Here is a 21,487-nt window from a genome sequence, read left to right on the forward strand (position 1 = left end):
ATACAATAAGTCATGTTATAATGATAACAATCTGCAGCATGCTCTTGTTGTACCTGGTATATAGGTCATATTATAATGATAACAATCTGCAGCGTGTTCTTGTTGTCACTGATATAGACAATAAGTCATGTTATAATGATAACAATCTGCAGCATGCTCTTGTTGTGCCTGGTATACAGGTCATGTTATAATGATAACAATCTGCAGCGTGTTCTTGTTGTCACTGATATAGACAATAAGTCATGTTATAATGATAACAATCTGCAGCATGCTCTTGTTGTCCCTGGTGTATAGGTCATGTTATAATGATAACAATCTGCAGCATGCTTTTGTTGTGCCTGGTATATAGGTCGTGTTATAATGATAACAATCTGCAGTGTGTTCTTGTTGTCACTGATATATACAATAAGTCATGTTATAATGATAACAATCTGCAGCATACTCTTGTTGTCTCTGGTATACAGGTCATGCTATAATGATAACAATCTGCAGCCTGCTCTTGTTGTCCCTGGTGTATAGGTCATGTTATAATGATAACAATCTGCAGCATGCTCTTGTTGTGCCTGGTATACAGGTAATGTTATAATGATAACAATCTGCAGCGTGTTCTTGTTGTCACTGATATATACAATAAGTCATGTTATAATGATAACAATCTGCAGCATGCTCTTGTTGTACCTGGTATATAGGTCGTATTATAATGATAACAATCTGCAGCATGCTCTTGTGGTCCCTGGTGTATACAGTACATTAGATTATAATGATAAACATCTGCAGCCTGCTCTTGTGGTCCATGGTATATACAATAAATCATGTTATAATGATAACAATCTGTAGCATGCTGTTGTTGTCCTGGTATATAGGTCATGTTATAATGATAACAATCTGCAGCACACTCTTTTGGTCCCTGGTATATAGGTCATGTTATAATGATAACCTGCAGCATGTCTTGTTGTACCTGGTATAGAGGTCATGTTATAATGACAACAATCTGCAGCATTTTCTTGTTGTCCCTGGCATATAGCTCATGTTATAATGTTAACAATCTGCAGTGTGCTCTTGTGGTCCTTGGTATATAGGTCATGTTATAATAACAATCTGCAGCCTGCTCTTGTTGTTCCTGGTATATAGGTCATGTTATAATGATAATCTGCAGCATGGTCTTATCCCTGATATATACATCATGTTATGATAACAATCTGTGGTACGCTCTTGTGGTCCCTGGTATATAAGTCATGTTATAATGATATCAATTTGCAGCAAGGTCTTGTTGTTCCTGGTATATAGGTCATGTTATAATGATAGCAATCTGCAGCATGGTCCTGTTGTCCCTAGTATATAGGTTATGTTATAATGATAACCTATAGCATGCTGTTGTTTTCCCTGGTATATAGGTCATGTTATAATTATAACAATTTACATTATGCTCTTGTTGTCCCTGATATATGTTCTTCATGTTATAATGATAACGATCTACAGCATGCTGTTGTTGTCCCTGGTATATAGGTCATGTTATAATTATAACAATCTACAGTGTGCTCTTGTTGCCCCTGATATATGTACATCATGTTATAATGATAACAATCTGCAGCATGGTCTTGTTGTCCCTGGTATATAGGTCATGTTATAATGATAACAATTTGCACTGTGCTCTTGTTGTCCCTGGTATATAGGTCATGTTATAATGATAACAATCTGCAGTGTGCTGTTGTGGTCCCTGGTATATACTATACAGCATGTTATAATGATAACAATCTGCAGCATGGTCTTGTTGTCCCTGGTATATAGGTTCATAGGCTCATAGGTAGGTACTAGGCTATTGGCCCTAGGGCCTATGTAAGCCTAGCCAAACAGTACCCTGGCTTTTGCCACACAAGAAAATTATTCTCCTGTGCCCCTGTCAAGCAGAGGAAGAGAAGTGATCCCCAGGGTGAATTTCCTATCTCCCATCTAATCATCAAGATTTTTCTTGAAGAGTGCTAATGAGGAGCTTTGTTTGATATAGATAGGTAGTTTGTTCCAGAGTATGGGAAGTCTCTGGGACAGGAATCTATCCCTCCAGCATGTTCAGTTTATTGTGCTGACATGGTTTAAGTCCCTAGAGCATGTAGCTCAGAGGGATTGGGATTTATTTATGTGGAGCATGTCCAACAGCTCTGGGTTTGACATAGCTTTGTATGTTAAGCAGAGATCACCTCTGAGTAGGCAATATGTGACAGAGTAAAGCTGGAGTTTTTTGAGACGGTCTGTGTAGGGCAACTGTTTGAGGCCAGTAATCCTCTTTGTGGGGTATTTCTGTGGCCTTTCCAGTTGTTGTAGATGTCTTGTGAGGTACATACCAAAAGGGGCATTGTACTCTATAATGGGTCTAATGAGTGATGAGTAGAGAGGAACAATGACCTCTTTTTTCCTGGATGAGAAACCTATTATGATGAGGTGTGCCATGTAGAAGGATTTCCTGAATACTGTGGTGATGTAATTATCAGAGAGACTACTGTCCATCTGTGTCCCAAGGACTCTTATCACACTTTCAGTGTTAATTAGACTACCACCTATGTGGTAGTTCATGGGTACAGAGTTTTTACCAAAAGGGATGACAATGCACTTTTTGGCATTGAGCTTGAGGCCATGGCTTTGACACCAGGCAACTGTCTCAGTGAGGCCCTTTTGTAGGATGTCCATGTCATTAGGAGTTTTGATTATGGCTCCTAGTTTGCAGTCATCTGCGAACTTTGTTATGCAAAGACCTTCTGTGTTAGCCTGTACTTCAGAAAGGTAGATAACAAATAGGAGAGGACCTAGGACTGAACCCTGTGGTACTCCACTTATCACTAGTCTGAAGTTGGATTTAGAGTCTGCTACTTTCACAGTGTGTGTTCTGTCAGTGAGCCAGTTGGCAACCCGTCTTGTGACATAGGGATTTATACCTAGTTTAGTGAGTTTATCTATAATTCCAGAGTGGGGGATGGTGTCGAAAGCCTTGGCGAGATCTAGATAGGCTGTGTAAACCACCTTACCCTCATCTACGGCTTTGTTGACCGCTTCAAAGAATTCTGTCAGGTTTAGGAGACATGATCTGCCTTTTACAAATCTGAACTGGGTAGGGTCCAGAGTTTGGAGATTACCAATGTCATTATTTATAAGTTCCATTATGATACGCTCTATAGGCTTGCAGTCCAGACTCATCAGGCTAATGGGGTGGTAGTTCCCGGGGTCCGTGGTGGCTCCCCCTTTGTGGAGTGGGATAACAGTTGCTGTTCACCATTCAGTGGGCACAAAGTCTGAGGTGAGGCTATGACTGAACATGGTACTTAGGTGGGGTGCCAGTTCGTTCTGTATTTCATGTAGAACACAGCCTGGGATGTTGTCAGGTCCCATGGATGCTGTGTTCTTCGCTTTGGAGAGTGTGTTTTTTACCTGTGCAGCCATGATTACAGGAACTTTGCATTCTTCTGGTGTAGAGATGGTCCCTTTAGGGGATGAGAGAGGGGTAAAGTTAACACTGAACCTGTCTGCCAGGATGTTGGCAATATCAGTTGGTTCTGTATATTTGGTGGCATTGTGCTGTGACTCAGAGCAGATCTGAGTGTTGCCATTGAAATTCTTGACATAGCTATAGAATGCTTTGTGGTTGTCTTTAGAATCAGTGGCGATTTTGTTTTCGTAACTAGCTCTGCAGGATTTTATGAGGGATCTCAGCTTCTTACTGAGGTTGACCATGGGGTTCCTCCAATCATGGGATTTTATTCTTTTTTGCAACAGTTTCTTTCTTCTGTTGCGGAGTTTGTTTATAGCTGGGGACCACCAGATTTTCTTCCTTTATTTGGAGGATAGCATGTTGGTTCTGTTAGGGATTGCATGATCCATGCACTCGTGTAAGTGCTTATAATGTGCAGTTGTATAGGATTCAGAGTTGTACCTCTATTGTCCATCAGTATGGGTGTTGTGAAGTTTGCCACTTCTGTATTAAGAAGTGTGAAGTTGGCTTTGGAGAAATTTTTTTGCGGTGGTTTCCCAAATGGGGGTTGGGAGTGGGATGTGGATGTCTAGGGTGATTTGCTTGTGGTTGGATCTGACCAACGAGGAACTGATGTCTGGTGTGGAACACCAGTTGCCTATGTTGGTAATGACCAGGTCTAGGATATTGCTGCCCCTGGTGGGGGTGTGGATAAGTTGAACCAAGGCATTGGAATTTATGAATTCCAGAAAACGTTGAGCACAAGAGTTGGTACATGAGTAGTTTTCCCGGTTAATGGTGGGGTAGTTGAAATCACCCATTATTAGGGTGTTAGGTTGTACTCTTATATTTTCCAGTGTATCAAGAAATAAGGAGTGGGAATCCAGGGCATGGAGGGGGATCAGTAGCAAGCTACAATTTGGATTGAGGTCTTGCCCAGAGTTAGTTGCACTTGGATAATCTCGGATGCATTATGCTGAGCAACTAGCCTGGAGGTGTGGATATCCTTAATGAATACGGACACGCCTCTGCCTTTAGTGCTTCAGTCCAGGTTAGGTGGCCGAAAGGTGTGGTATGAATTATAGCCTGGTAATGCAGGGGTGCTCTCTGGAGCCTTGAACCAGGTCTCTGTCACTGCACAGATGTCAATGTTCTCCATTTTAAGGAGTGCCTCGAGTGAGTGCATTTTGAGGTTTAGACTTCTAGCATTAAGTAGCATTACCCTCAGATTTTGCTTGCTTGTACTTGTTACAGTGGTGACTTTGTCATTTGAATCTTGCCTAAAAAAGGCACTATAGGGGTGGCAAGATCCTTAGCCAGTATCCAGAATCCCAAGGATGACAGGTGCAAGCCATCTCTGGGAAAGCATCATGGTTTGTCAATCATGTCATCCCAGGCAGACAGATACTGGATCCCATTAGAATGACACCAGAAGCTTAGCCAATAGTTGAAGTCAATCATTTTGTCCTTGTACTATGGTATAATTCTGGGTGATGGTAGGATGCTACTCAGGGCTAGGGTCATACCTGCCTGAGCTACAAGATCGGAAAGCTCCTCCATGTCTCTTTGCATGTAGTCCAGGGAGGTATGACTCAGGTCATTCACACCGACAGAGTCATATTTGTACTTGTTGTGGAGTAACCTGAGTGCATGCATTATGTGGCGGATCCTGGCATCTGACAGGCAGCTGACAGTAACTTTCTCCTTGTTTAGCCTGATGAGTGGAACATCAGTGTGCCTGACTATAGAGTCACCTATGACTGAGTGTTGGGTACATTGCTATGCCTTATGAGCTGTGGTTGAGTGGCACATTGAGTTTGTGTGCTATGTGTCATTTGGGTTGTGCTGGGGGGTGGAGGTTGCTTGCATTTCTGCTTTAGAGGTCCCTGTTGCTTGGGCAGATTTGTTTTGAGAGCCTCTGCAAATGTAGATGTGTGTTTTGTGTTTCTATGTTTGTGTGTTGGTGGTGTAGGTTTTGAAGGACTATGTGATGAGTGTGGTGTGGTGCAAGTGTTTACCTTCTCCTCTTGACTGACTAGTCCAGTCTTGGGTGAAGAGAGCTTTGCTTTTAGTTTGGCTACGTAAGTGCATCTCTCACAGGTTGTAGTGTTGGGTGGTAGGAGGAGAAGGTTGTCTGTGTACATGATGCAATTGCTGCATTGCCTCAAGATGCCCAGATTCATCAGGTAGACAGGAGAAAACAAAGGGAGCTGACCCTTAGACATCCCTGGATAGGTGCTTATTTATTAAGTACTAAAAACTGTTTTCCTCTAGACAAGTGAGGAAAGTTGAGTGCTGTAGTAATTTGTAGCTTATTTAGTGCTTACAATGAGTTCTGAACAAGTGCTGAGCTCAAAGAAACAGATTTGAGTGCTGAAACTAGAAAACTGCCTAGTTCTAAGAAACAAAATTAAGCTAGAAGGCTTCCCTCCAACACAGAAAATTATGGGGGCTCAGAAGCTTACAAACAGTCCTGGATACAGCAAATCTGTATCTGGACTAGACGACTTACAGGAAAGGCAGGAAACAAGCTTAGAAAAAAAAAAAAAAAAAAAAAATATATATATATATATATATATATATATATATATATATTTTTTTTTTTTATGTAAAGTGTAAAGGGGAAAGGAGGAGCAGAAGCTAACTTGGTTGCCTTTTCAAATGTTCTCCCTGGAATAGGTAGAATGAGGTAATGACACTAGACTGGGAGGGGTCATGTTATAATGATAGCAATCTGCAGTGTGCTCTTGTTGTCCCTGATATATGTACCTCATGTTATAATGATAACATTCTGCAGCATGCTGTTGTTCTCCCTGGTATAGAGGTCATGTTATAATGATAACAATCTGCAGCATGCTCTTGTTGACCCTGGTATATAGGTCATGTTTCATAGATTCATAGATTCATACTAAGCTAATTGCCCTTGCGAGCCATTTTAAGCCTAGCCAATTATCCCTTGTGAGATTCAAACCCTGCACCTTGTGTTTGTAAGGCAAATACCTTAACCATTAGGCCACCCTCCCAACGATGTATAATGATAACAATCTGCAGCATAGTCTTGTTGTCCCTGGTATATAGGTCATGTTATAATGATAACAATCTGCAGCATGCCCTTGTTGTCCCTGGTATATAGGTCATGTTATAATGATAATCTGCAGCGTGCTTTTGTTGTCAGTTGTATATACGTCATGTTATAATGATAACAATCTGCAGCATGGTCTTGTTGTCCCTGGTATATTGGTCATGTTATAATGATAACAATCTGCAGCATGCCCTTGTTGTCCCTGGTATATAGTTCATGTTATAATGATAATCTGCAGCGTGCTTTTGTTGTCAGTTGTATATACGTCATGTTATAATGATAACAATCTGCAGCATGGTCTTGTTGTCCTTGGTATATAGGTCATGTTATTATAAATAGGACATGCTGGAGGGACAGATTCATAACCCAGAGGCTCCCTACACTCTGGAACAGAATCCCAATCCATGTTAGGCAGAGCCCCTCACTAACTCTATTCAAGAAAAATCTTGACGAGTGGATGGGAGATCGTAGGTTTACCCCGGGGGTCATCTCTGTGTCACTACTAGACAGAGGCACAGTAAACTAAACCCTAAAAGGGCATAGTATTCTCATCCTAAGGGGTGGTGAAAGCCACACACACTCTCTGGCTAGGCTTATAAATGCCCTAGGGCAGATAGCCTAGTAAGAACCTATGAACCTATGAACCTATGATTGCAATCTGCAGTGTGCTCCTTTTGTCCCTGATATATGTATGTCATGTTGTAATGATAACAATCTGCAGCCTGCTCTTGTTGTCCCTGATATATAGGTCATGTTATAATGATAACAATCTGCAGCATGCTCTTGTTGTCCCTGATATATAGGTCATGTTATAATGATAGCAATCTGCAGCATGCTCTTGTGGTCCCTGGTATATAGGTCATGTTATAATTATAACAATCTGCAGCATGCTCTTGTGGTCCCTGGTATATTGGTCATGTTATAATGATAACAATCTGCAGCATGCTCTTGTGGTCCCTGGTATATAGGTCATGTTATAATGATAACAATCTGCAGCATGCTCTTGTTGTCCCTGATATATAGGTCATGTTATAATTATAACAATCTACAGTGTGCTCTTGTTGTCCCTGGTATATAGGTCATGTTATAATTATAACAATCTGCAGCATGCTCTTGTTGTCCCTGATATATAGGTCATGTTATAATTATAACAATCTACAGTGTGCTCTTGTTGTCCCTGGTGTATAGGTTATGTTATAATGATAACAATCTGCAGCATGCTCTTGTTATCCCTGATATATAGGTCATGTTATAATTATAACAATCTGCAGCATGCTCTTGTGGTCCCTGGTATATTGATCATGTTATAATGATAACAATCTGCAGCATGCTCTTGTTGTCCCTAGTATATAGGTCATGTTATAATGATAACAATCTGCAGCATGCTCTTGTTATCCCTGATATATAGGTCATGTTATAATTATAACAATCTGCAGCATGCTCTTGTGGTCCCTGGTATATTGGTCATGTTATAATGATAACAATCTGCAGCATGCTCTTGTTGTCCTTGTATATTAGTCGTGTTATAATGATAACAATTGCAGCATGGTCTTGTTGTCCCTGGTATATAGCTCATGTTATAATGATAATCTACAGCATGGTCTTTTTTCCCTGGTATATAGGTCATGTTATAGTGATAACAATCTGCAGCATGCTCTTGTGGTCCCTGGTATGTAGGTTATGTTATAATGATAACAATCTGCAGCATGCTGTTGTTGTCCCTGGTATATAGGTCATGCTGTAATTATAACAATCTGCAGCATGCTCTTGTTGTCCTTGTATATTAGTTGTGTTATAATGATAACAATTGCAGCATGTTCTTGTTGTCCCTGGTATATAGCTCATGTTATAATGATAATATACAGCATGGTCTTTTTTCCCTGGTATATAGGTCATGTTATAATGATAACAATCTGCAGCATGTTCTTTTGTCCCTAGTATATAGGTTATGTTATAATGATAACAATCTGCAGCATGCTGTTGTTGTCCCTGGTATATAGCTCATGTTATAATGATAATATACAGCATGGTCTTTTTTCCCTGGTATATAGGTCATATTATAATGATAACAATCTGCAGCATGTTCTTTTGTCCCTAGTATATATGTTATGTTATAATGATAACAATCTGCAGCATGCTGTTGTTGTCCCTGGTATATAGCTCATGTTATAATGATAATATACAGCATGGTCTTTTTTCCCTGGTATATAAGTCATGTTATAATGATAACAATTGCAGCATGTTCTTGTTGTCCCTTTTTTATAGCTATTGTTATAAAGATAACAATCTGCAGCATGCTGTTGTCCCTGGTATATTGGTCATGTTATAATGATAACAATTTGCAGTGTGCTCATGTTATAATGATAACAATCTGCAACATAGTCTTGTTGTCCTTGGAGTATAGTTCATGTTATAATGATAATCTGCTGCATGATCTTGTGGTCCCTGGTTTATAGGTCATACTTTACATTGCAATATTTATGTCAACTTAAACAAGTGCTATATACTGTGGCATGTGGTTCTCTAAATTACCACCCCTGTCTACTCTGTAATACTGGACTGTTGTTCTAACTAACATACTAATTCAGGCCTGATTTTGCTTTATGATAGACAAATGAATACTCAATGCAATGCAACTGTTTACCATAATAAGCTGTATTTACTCCTAATGCTAAAATAGCAGTGCTGTTTGGAAGCAAACATACCACGTGCATCTCGCATCCTTCTCATTCTTTCTTGACAGTTCTGCACATTCAGGGATCATTCTGCATTAGCTGTAGGAAAACAGAACACAACGGAATACGATTACGAACACCAGTAATGAGTATGTGCAGCTGCTACCGCCTACAAGCAGTGCCAGTCAGTGATCCTTACGCATCTGTGAAGTGCCATCATTCCTGCATTCCTCAATCCAATGGTCAACGGTATCCCTCTTCCTCATCCTGAGGTCTTGGTAGTGATTCCTGCACTGTTCGCTAGTGCAGGGGATACCAGTAACACTGAACAGATCCTGGGCCAAACTACTCCATGCATCTGATTTGTAATCTGATCCATGATAGTGTTCCTGCAACAGCCAGAGACCAAAGAGTCCAGCAAATACTTCGGACTCCTGCACACCCCACCTTTGAGAGCAACATCTCATAACCTCCCCCTGAACACCAGCCATGTGTAATGCAGATGAAACTCAATGTATAATGACTGTTCCCATCAATTGCAGTAATGACAGATACTGAGAATGCACACTATTGGACTTTGCAACATCTGAAAATGGTGCGCGCTACTTAGTATTGCACAAACACGTTGTCTATCATATCTTCACATAACTAACAATATTACTGTGTCATCTATCACAAAAATGCTTAGGTTATGAGAAATACTAGGTCAGCTGCTATAAAACAGGATAACTATAATGTGAAGTGGAAAACCATTGAAAAGAGACAGATGTCTGCTGTATTAGAACCCTGGATCTTATCCATGGTAGTCCAACACTCACAGGTGTTGCCAGTAGAAAAATTAAAGACTACGTCTGTATGTTTGATCACATTGCTATGTAATGCAAGGCTACATTAGTAAAATACAAGTTGCAATTCTTGTATTAGATCCCAGGACCACATCAACTTCAGACCAATATTAACATTTGCAGCCACAGGGGAGGTTATGTGAAAATGTACTACATTAATCTTGATCCTGAGGTTTTCACTGTTACACACAGCACAATGGCGCTTGGCAGACTTCCCCTATGTAGACTGACATTTAGAGAATATATTTGAGGTCTATTTTTAGCTGTGTGGGTCCCGTCTGATACCTGGGTGGTCCACTTTTACAATTTGTGTGCTGCTCCTGTGCGCACAGACCAGTTGCGCATTGCTGATGCAGTTTATTATACACATAGGACCACACAGAAAATTGCAAACACTGGCTCCAAAAATTAAGATAAAAACAAGTGATACTAGGCAACATATAAAATCAATGCTTTACACACTACTAGACTATGTAACTACACAGGAAATGTCCCTACATAGTTCTAAAATCCAATTCACCATCCGATGCACATGCCAACCACAGGATGGGTGCCTTAATCTTGTGCTTCAAACATACACAGTTGCAGCAAGCAGTAACAGACATCCAGCACCATACCTCTCAACATCTTAGTCCAAAGAATCTGGACAAAGGGGGGGACAAAGGCACAAATAATGGGGGGGACAAAGGCATACAAATAATGGCACTCTTTACATATCGCTCTTACATACTCAGGACATGGGTAGAATAACTGGTTATGCATTAGCATGGCCTTTCTGAAGGATATGACATAACTCAGGTGATTTCCTTTAATCTTGTGCTACTGCAAAAATGTGGAGCTCCCTCCCACTTGAAGTCAGGTTACAGACAAAGTCAGTTTTAAAAATCAATTAAAATCCTGTCTCTAAGTCTTGGCTATGTACATGCTTTGACCTGGGGTAACTTCTTTAAGTCCAGTCTATTGCCATATTTCCTCTATATATCTCCTATAAAGTCTTCCCATAACTACAAATATGATTCCTTGTAATACAGACTATACCAATGTCTATGGAATTTTGTATTAAGTTTTTCAGTTTAACATTGCAGTTATTTTTAACAATGTTGTCAATACTCTCATCTATTCACTGTACTATTAATACTCGTGAGAATCTTTGACAAACCTGTTCGCTTCTTTTCTAAATTGTTCTAAGTCTTCTTTCTTTCTTTGGACTGTCATATCAATTTTTTTTTTTGCTTTTGGACTTTTATATTGAATGCAGCTTTTCTATCCCAGGCCTCCGCTGAAAAAGGGCAACCCTGCCCAGTTGGACTTCCCCGGTAAACAAATGTAAATAAATAAATGAAATCTGAAACTCAAAATGTGTGCCATTACTTCCTGACTTCAGTCCTCAATGATTTGCCAATGATTTTACAGAAAACCACAATTATATGAGAAACAAACCAAATATATGAGTCCAATAGCTGGACATTCTGGAAAAATTTATACAGTTGGGAGGGATGTTCAGCACACAATCATATTGAAGCTAATGTACATTCATAATAAAATATTATGTTACCTGTACATCTAGTGAAATATTTCATTTTTATAATACTGCACTTAATAATTGCACACCTCGTTATGTTGTTTGCTTGCAAGTATACAGCACTATTTTACATGTCTTTGTTTCTTGGTCATTCATCAGTTATCTGTCCAGCACTCTGGGATATCATGTGTGTACACCATTCAATATCATTGCATTTACAATGTCAAACGATATTAACTGGGAATAATATGATTTGCAGCTGTCAACTAAGGAAAGACAAGTTGGATGTCACAAGCAAGCTTTGACTGTTCTTTTGGGGGTGGGGGAGCAAAGATGTTTGTCTGCTACAACACTAGCAAGACTATGTTGGTCTGCTTATCCTACATGTCTGGCATCCTGCCTGTTGTATGATTTAGTTATGGTTAACTGTTATCTGTAATGCATCCCTAATGGAGACATATACTGATCTTGAAGGATGGTTTTAGCCTCCTAGGTGGTGACTCAGTATGCTATGGCTTGTCTCATAGCCAATGCAAGGACTTACTGAGCATGGCTATGTCTGCCTACAACCACATATGCTGTTGGTTCCTCCTATGAGTCATCATTGGCTTCTGGCTGTGGTGATCGTGGCATTATCAGTAGGATGTGTTCCCTGTCCCTTTGATGATTCTGCTGCAGTTGTTTCCACTATGTTAATTTAGGTAGCATAGCACATACTATGAACATTGAGGGACATGTCAGTGGATTGTAATGGTGCCCTCAGGCACAGGTATGTAGGCACTGATACTGTGACTACAGTAGCTGAAAAATATGCTCTATAGCATTACTGGTTGGACTGTGTGTCTCATTATGGTGTTCCTGTGTGTATATGTGTGTGTGCGTGTGTGTGTGTGTGTGTGTGTGTGTGTGTGTGTGTGTGTGTGTGTGTGTGTGTGTGTGTGTGTGTGTGTATCACTGATGAGTTTCCTCAGCCATGGCTCTAGTGCATACCATATATCCACACCTAAGTGAGCCTTGCAGATATCCTCCATAACACATATCTGGTGCAGTTGGGAAATGTGACACATATGCAGCTCATGCTAACTGCAAGGGTTGCCAGCACACATGTTTCACATGATTCCTATTACATTACATGTAACTTGGCAGTAGTCCAAGTGGTGGACCTTACAGTTAATGTAGACCCTACCCTGTTCCCCAGGTATTGTTCTCTTGTGTATATGAATGCAATGAATGGCACACATTACTGGAGAGTAGTGCGATATATGTTACAGTCATAGCATACTTGTGACCCTCTCCTCAGAACTCACATTAAAATATATGTGGTCTCTGCCATGTTGTAGCATAGCATGCAAGAATGTTTGGAAGATCCCAGATGCTGATGCCTATGAAACACCAAGCATGTCCCCTGGTAGTCTGTTAAGGGAAGCTGTGGTTGGCATACTAGCTTCAACACATACCTTATATTCCACTGGATGGGTTCCCTGTGTTTGGCTCTGTATGTGACTCAAGGTTACCAGACGTTCCACAGTTCCCCTACTGTGTTGTCAGTCTGTAAAGTCTTCACCTCTATGGCTATTGGGAGTAGCAGCAGCATCGGCTTCAGCCAGTAGCTCACATAAATTTATGTAAATTGTAGTGGCTACTAACAATCTGTCTGTGCTTACATTGTATCTGTACTCCACTATTTCCTCACTGCACATATAAGAAAGGGCATGGTGTCTACATTGATACCTTATATTTTGTTGAATAGCTCCACAGGACTGGTTTGTTAGCATGCAATGCAGCACTGCATGCTACAGTTAGCATCTCTGAAGCACAGACTAGGTCAGATGCAATCAATTCGGATTGTACACTGTTATAAAAAGCCAAATGTGTAGCTAGGCGAAACAATGTGGCTGAGAGTTGTATCAGAATTCAAACTCAGTTACGCATTTAAATTGGAACAGTATATTTCAACAGAGGAGTATTGTACTCCATCAGGTATGCATTCATTTTGTTAACTAGATGTTGCATATGTTGGAATATACTTAGGAATGATGTGAAGTAAATCAGGAAGCATTTGTTAGAGCTGTACTCATGACATGTCCTTGTTTTCCAGTCATTTGAGAAGTACAGAGGATGTAGAGTAGGCCGAAGGTGTAATACTGTGTGATAACTATACAGACTTGTTTCATGGACAGGTTTTCTGAGACAACTTTTGAATTTACACTGTTGTTTGGTTAGCACATTTGTCCCTTAGCCTGTTATATTGTTATTTTTTTTTTGTTTTTTTTTTTTTTTGGGGGGGGGGTGAGTCCATGCTATGGCACAAACTAAAATGGACTGTTGTGTTAGGTGTGTGAGCATGTGAGTATCTGTTATGGCACAAACAAGGGTATGTTCGTCATGCTAGTGTCCTTGTTTTGTAGCCCCCATGTTATTTGTTGACCACTGTAGAATCTTTAATTGTAATCAAGTGGTGAATACTGAGAGCCTTCATGTACTACCTTATCTGTACACATATTTGTACATATGCGATCCTCATATGTATTATCGTTATTATGTAATTCAGTAAACAATATGCCCACTCAGCGTAGTCCCCCATTTTCTGATGCAGAAAATGACCTCATCATTGCAGCATTAATGGAACATCATGCAGTTCTTATGTCCAGGGGGGTGGGCCAATATGTCACAACATGTGGCACTGTGTGCCGAATTGGTCCAAAATGTCAATGCAACCGGGTGACAAAACAGCAGCTCTGAGCAGGTGCGACACAGAGCCATGGATATGATTCATGCTGCAAGGAGGAGTGCTGCTGAAGTGGCATGTGATCATCAGGTCACGGGTGGTGGGCCTACACAGAACACCCCCTCACTGCCACTGAGGAATTCCTGTCAGGAAAGCTCCCATCAGTCCATCAGACAGTATGTTCTGGATGTGGGTGCGACTCCTGCATCTCAGGAAGAGCTTCCATGTAGGATTTGTTATATCATCAGTAGAGTACTGCTGCATTCATTCTGAAAAAGTGTGTATAGTTTTAATGTGTGGCAGGTTTCTTTTTTGATGCGGGGTATTTAAGACAGCTGCAGTTTTCAGGTCATTTAGAGCTTGTCAGCCACATTCTTGTTAACATTGCAGTTACTGTAGATATAGATCATTAAAGTATTACCCCCTGTTATACTGTTAAATGTGGTGCTGTTGCCATTACCTCTCATTTTACTTTTTCCTGGTCCATCAGGAATCCAGAAATCTAGGCCTCCTGCAGTTGGTAAGCAGAGTGCATTTATGTCAGTAGTGTAGAAACATTCCAACATATCTGCTAAAGTGTTATCTCAGGCCTGCTATATGGATTGCTTTGCTGTCTGCATACTTGTTAACTGTGCAGATATTTGCAAAATGTCCAGATGTGTGTCTCATACCTCTGGGCTGTATTTAATATCATAGTGATTGAGCTGCAAACTATTGACAGGTCATTAAGGATTGCAGACATAAAATAATGAGAGATCTCACATTAAAAATGCATACCAATTATAAATGTCACGGTGAAGCAATACTTGCTATTCTATCACCTTTCTAGGATTGTAAGGACACTATGTCACAATCATACCTATTCTTGGGCCTTTGTCCACCCATTATTCATGGTTTTAGCCACATTTATTACTCTAAAAGGTTGAGAGGTATGAATGTCTGTAATAGTGACAGCAATCTAAATTGTTTAACATATACTGTAGCATAGCAGTGCAGGTATTAATATATTCCTGTTTTCCTTCCTTATATCACAGGTGAAAATGGAAGTGGTTCTGTGTCCCCTATGCCACCTGATGCCAGTATCTCATCAGACTCTGATGATGATGATGATGATGATGATGATGACCAAAGTGATGCACAGCTGCAAGCTGCAGTGGCTGATTCTGACGCATAGTTTGACATCCAGCAAACCCCCCCCCATTATCACCAGACACAGCCAGTATGCCAATGAACACCCAGTCCACTGATGCCATAGATATTGGACAGATGGAGGGTGAGGACATTGACCAGGGAAGTGTGGCTACTACTGCAGCTTCAGTGACTGTTGACACTGGCTATAGCCAAACTGTTGGTGAGGTGCCATACCAGCCGGTTGATAGGGGAGCTCAGAGGAAGGCTGTTGTCCCTCCCCAACCTGTTGCAGGTGTCTCATCACATGTCACTTGACATATGTTTAGGGTCGTCATGGAGACACAGGCATGTTCAGAAAGGAACTCCAGGAGAATACTCAGGGTTATACATGTAGCAAATTCTGACATCTGTGACTGCCTCCATCATGTTGTTGAGTCCCTGGATTGGTTGACTGACACATTGGAATGGGATGTGTCTGTGAGGGAACGTAGTGTGTCTGTCATGGAACGGACATTGTCTGTCATGGAACTTCTGCTGGGAGGGGAGCATCAGCCTCATGGGTGCAGGTAAGCAGCTACATCTGCTGACAGCCAATGTGGCCATGCCCGATCATGCTTCCAGAGTGGCAGTACATCCATTGCTCTAGCAGAGAGTGTGCTGTCCACATGCAGATGTAGCAGGCCATGGGGTTGTGGTTCTGGGCATTTCTGTGATGGGTCCACATCCAGCAGACATTGGTCACCTTCAGGTAGTAGCACAGCATTTAACCTTGGGCATGGAGGTGGCAGTGCAACTCTTGACAGAGCCAGTTCTCATGTTCAGGAGTGGAGATAATGAACCATCACCTCTACCATGCATGGCTCACAGCTGTCCAACATACAGACATGTAGGGCTAGCACTGAGCATGGCTGTGTTCATGCAGACACTCACGCACCAATGACACATTGAGGGCACCTACAGACACATGGACTGCTTCCCTTGCTTACTTACACACACACTTGTTAGCCTTTTGTATCAGCCTAGACCTCCTACACCACCACGCAACACCCTGTGCAAGTGATGATAACTGTGCCACAAACCTGTCATCTATCTTTTGGATTCAGGGACACTAAAGCTATGCGTCTGATGCACAGGGTGACCATCTATATTAATATAACATTATTACCTCAATTTGTGCTGTTGAACTGACATTTAGATTGTACATAGCCATTTAGACAGCTACTAGTATAATAATTTATTTACTTTATAGTGGATGCTTTTGTAAGGGTTGTGAATTCAGACAATTAAATGTGTCTCATTAATACATCCAACTTTCTCTTTAAGGATTGTTTAGGAAAAACGTATGGGGGCACATCCAAAGTCAGTCCATCAGATTCAGAGCTCAGGACTGTTGTCAGCACTGAAGACAAATCTCATCAGAATGGTAATACAGTATAATGTTCCTTTTTGCATGTACATCACCATAGGTTCTGAGGTTCATAGGATGTGACAAGAGTATTGACCTGATGGTGTTTAGAAGCATAGCCATTACATTGCAATATAATATTAAAAGTCGGATATAATGCATGATCAAGTTTTGTCTAGCAAAAACCACCCATGTCCAAGAGTGTAGCAGCAGTGATCCATGGCAGATAACGTTTTCACAGCATGTCATCCAGCCTGTTGTTCAACAGGGTAATCCAGGTGCTCTGCTTGTCATGGCTTTGCAGCCTACTGCACAGGACAGATGATCTTCAAGAGATGTATCTGTCTGTCTAGCATGCCCCATGTATGTCATAGTGTACATTGGGGTCCCAGGAACAGGTAACTCGAGTCCCACATTACTTAAGCATGTGCAGTATTTTCATCCCATTTTGGCCACAAATAGCCTTCTAAGGCATTACATAATCTGCCTCAAAGCTATCTATATCATACTGCATACAGTGACAGATACATCAGTCTGCCCACAGAAAACACATGTTGAAGACCCTCTGATGTTTTATTACTCAGACATGTCTGAGGTCTGTCAGCTTGGTGCAGGTGTCTGATAAAATACATTTCAAAGGGTGGATTATAATCATTAATAAGGCCAAACAGGGATGAGTATAGGGGATTGCTAACATATATTGCTATTAATGTAATGCTGTTGCTAATCAGACGTAAGATGTAGAATGTTTATCTCCCCATAATAGACCCATGTTAAAGATGACGTGTTCCAAGGTCTACCAATACAGAAGTGGAGTATAGTGCACTCATAGTTATTTTATAATAAGCAGGAACATTTATTATTACCACAGGGTATGCTGATACATTTTTGTGCAGTTCATGAAACACCCACAGCTTTATCAGCAGTCATTAGTGCCACAAACCCTCTGTTTGTTCAGGACTTCTGAGACATATATGTCAAACATGAGAGGCCACAGCACTGACACTTCTGTGACTATGTAGGTGACGTGTCTGATGCTTGAAGTGAAGTCTCGCACTGTGATTGAATGTTGTTGGTCTGTAATCCCATTTGCAAACCACCAGATAACACAAAATTTAATATTCAACTTGGTTTCCCACTGCCAACAAATACTGGATTACACTGAAGGCCTTGGCCAAGTTACAATAGGATGTGTGCACATCTTTGATTTTGTGTATGTCTCAGGTCACAGTCTTGAATCCCACCATGTTTTGCAGCCACAAGATACCCTTGAGAACACCTAACTGGAACACATCTAGTGTTTGGATCACCTATTCCCTTATGTCTGAGATGCATGCAAATGGTATCCATTACCTTACAGCAGAGGTTGCATAAAGTTATGGTTCTATAATTACACTTGTATTTTGCCAATTACCTCTTGTGTGCTTGGAAAATGGTCGCTGTATTCCATTCAATGTGGATAACAGCAATATCCAGACTGTGGTTTAATATGGCGCCTAGAGGTGTAGTTCACTGTTGAAGCACATGAAGAACACAGGTTGGAATGCCATCTAGTCCCATGGAGACTGTGCTCCTAATCTTCGAGAGGGCAGTGGTAACTTTACATTCTCTTTGTGTATACTATACCTTGGAGGTAATGTTGCACACATAGTTTGAAGTAGGTTTGGTGGTGGCAGGGGGGACACTTTTTAGCCAAACATGTCTGCTATAAGGTTAGAAAGTCACAATGGGTCAGTGTGTGTGGTACCATACATAATTGGATCTGAATACATCTGAGTTATTTATATATCAGTTTGGAGATGTACATGAAGGAAAGCTTTATGGTTATCTCTGGATATGCTACTGAGTAAATTATTACCATAGTTGCTCTTGTGAGAGTTTTTCAAGATGTCTTATTTGCATGTTTATGCTGAGAAGAGTAGCCTATCAGTCCTGGATTCTCAATGTCGTATTTGTAAACAGCAGCTTCTTTCAGTTACTGTATAATGTAGTGATGACAGACATCCATCGGTATTGTTTGTATTTTCTGGAGGATCTTTGTTTGACCTATCAGGCACAGTTGTGTGTATACATTTGTGTAAATGTGTAGACAGGGCATCAGGAAGTAAGTTACTATAGCTGTCAATGTCCTTTGTGAAAACTGTGTCTTGGAAGTAGATTAGACCATCCGTTAGGAAAGTGCAGTTACCTTGGATGATGTTTTTGACCTTGACGCCTCCTTTGGGGAGACCAGTAGTTATATCTGCTTTGAAACATACCCCTTTATGGTTGGAGTAACAGTGCAGGCACTACACATGTGCCATTACATTGTTCACTCATATTGTAGCAGTACAGGTCTGGAATATGAGATAACCTTGTGGGGTGGTGTACTATTTCTTCCATGGCATTTCAGTTCACAATCTCTAGGTAATATTGTGCAAATGAGCTTCTTGTCCTAAAGTTATCCCAATCAATGGATGAATACTTTCACCCACCCCTGCCTGGGTTGTTTTGTTCTACTTTAATTGTTCCATGTAGTAATATATAGGCTGTGTGGCCTTTCTTTTTTATGGACAGTGCCCTATTAATGGCAATAACATGAAGGGATTTCCTATCTACAGTATGTTGGAAATAGAATAACTTTATATACAGTACCTATCTTCTTTAAACAGTCTTGAGGTGAACTAATCTTCAATGTAAATAGATACGACACCTTCCATTTGCTGTCTGGATGTTTAGAAGGCATTGTAGCCTTGCAAGGCCAAAGTACTTAGTACAGCTTTGAACCAGGTTTCTGTGACTGCACAGATATCAACATCTTCACAGCAAAGAGTGCTTACAAAGAGTGCAGTTTAAGATGTGGACTCCCAGGGTTTAGCAGCATGGCCCTCACTTTGTTGGAGGTGCACATTTTCACATTGGTTATTCTGCTTTTGTGATCTTGCCTAATAAAGGGATTATGGTACAGCCAAGTGGCTTATGTCTGGCAAAGCAGCATGCTCTGTCCACCATGTCATCCCACACTGACAGGTACTGTATCACCTTAGAATGACACCAGAAACATAGGCAAGTTCAGAGAATCTGTTCCTAGGCAAGGGTATAATGCCAGTCAAACATATGGACATACCTGGCTTGGATCCATATTTAGATAGCTCAATCATGTCTGTAGTTATATATTTCCTAAAGTCACGTCTCAAGTTGTGCATACCAACATGAAGCATGCTGGATTAAGAGTGGGACTTGATGTTGAGATACATGATTGCATGTGTTCTATGATGACTACCTCTGCCACACAGCTGACACTAAACGTGTCCTTGATTAAGCTGCTGAGTGGGACATATGTACATTGCACTATGCAGTCAACGATTATGAAACCCTTTGGAATACATGCCTATTGCCTTGAGCACTTCTATGGTGAGACAGTGATGATAATATGTCTTATGTGTATTGTTTGATTGTAGCTTGATTGCATTTAGGATGTGTCTGCTGTTTAGGTTGGTTTGTGGGGAGTACCTCTGCGCATGATGGTTTGTGTTGGGTGCATATTATGAATAGGAGTTAAGGTGTGTGCAGACAACCTGTTTAGTGTTACCCTTCTGGAAACGAGCAAGCCCTGATCCCCGATTCCTACTATAGGTGGCTCTCTTGAAATTTGTACTTCAGTGATGTAGGATATACAGGCTATTCAGTGCACATGAGGCATTATCTGCACTGAGTCACAAAACCCATGTTAACTATGCTAGCAGGTGAAACAGAGGGGAAATAATAGGTGATAATGGGAGGTTTATACCTGGTATCTATATAGACAATGCAAAAATGAAGGACATATGTGATCTGAGTGCTATTTTTATGTGACTAATCTATGGGGTGTATATTATGAGGTCCTTTATAATGTGGATGTATACCTCTGCTATTGATAGGTAAGTGGGCAAATTGCCATTTGTTATGCAACATAGGTTTTGACAGCTAGATCTGCTGTGCTACATAGCATCAGCCATTTTTATCTGAAAGCAAGTGTATTGATAATTTCTGCATGTATGAAGGCAAAGTGTTACAGACTCTGCACACAATCCAGACAGGTAATAGAGAGACAAGCTGTTAAAGCCCAGACAGAGTCCAGACACAATAAACTTCAAGTAGATACTCCTACTGCACACTCCCTCCTGCCACAAGTGTACAGGTGGGGTTTCTCCAAACACAGATGTCATCTTCTTCCTTTACTTTTGGATAGCACCATTAGGGCTCACCTCAGCAGATCATCTGCTTCCATTTCTACCTGCTTACTCTGCATCTTGCTCTGTCACACTAAGCACCTGCATGTCCTTTGTCACCATACCCATGAAACTTATATTAGGCTTTCTATTTTCCTCTTACCTGGCACCTCCATCCTTAGCATCCTTCTCCCAATATACCCAGCATCACACCTCAGCACATGTCCAAACCAAAACATTCCAACCACTCCGTCTTTGTCTCCAAACCGTACAGCATGAGCTGACACTCTAATATGTGGTTAATACTCCTGTCCATCCTCAGCATATGTAATGCAAATTGTAACATCTGGGACTCTGCCAACACCTGTTATGACTCCTGAATTTTGGTTAGTGGTGCCATCTTCAACCTATATTGACATAGCTGGTTTCACTATCATCTTTTAGACATTCCC

This window comes from Protopterus annectens, chromosome 5.part0 (genome assembly GCF_019279795.1).
Source record: "Protopterus annectens isolate FY-2018-M chromosome 5.part0, PAN1.0, whole genome shotgun sequence".
Classification (NCBI taxonomy): Eukaryota; Metazoa; Chordata; order Ceratodontiformes; family Protopteridae; genus Protopterus; species Protopterus annectens.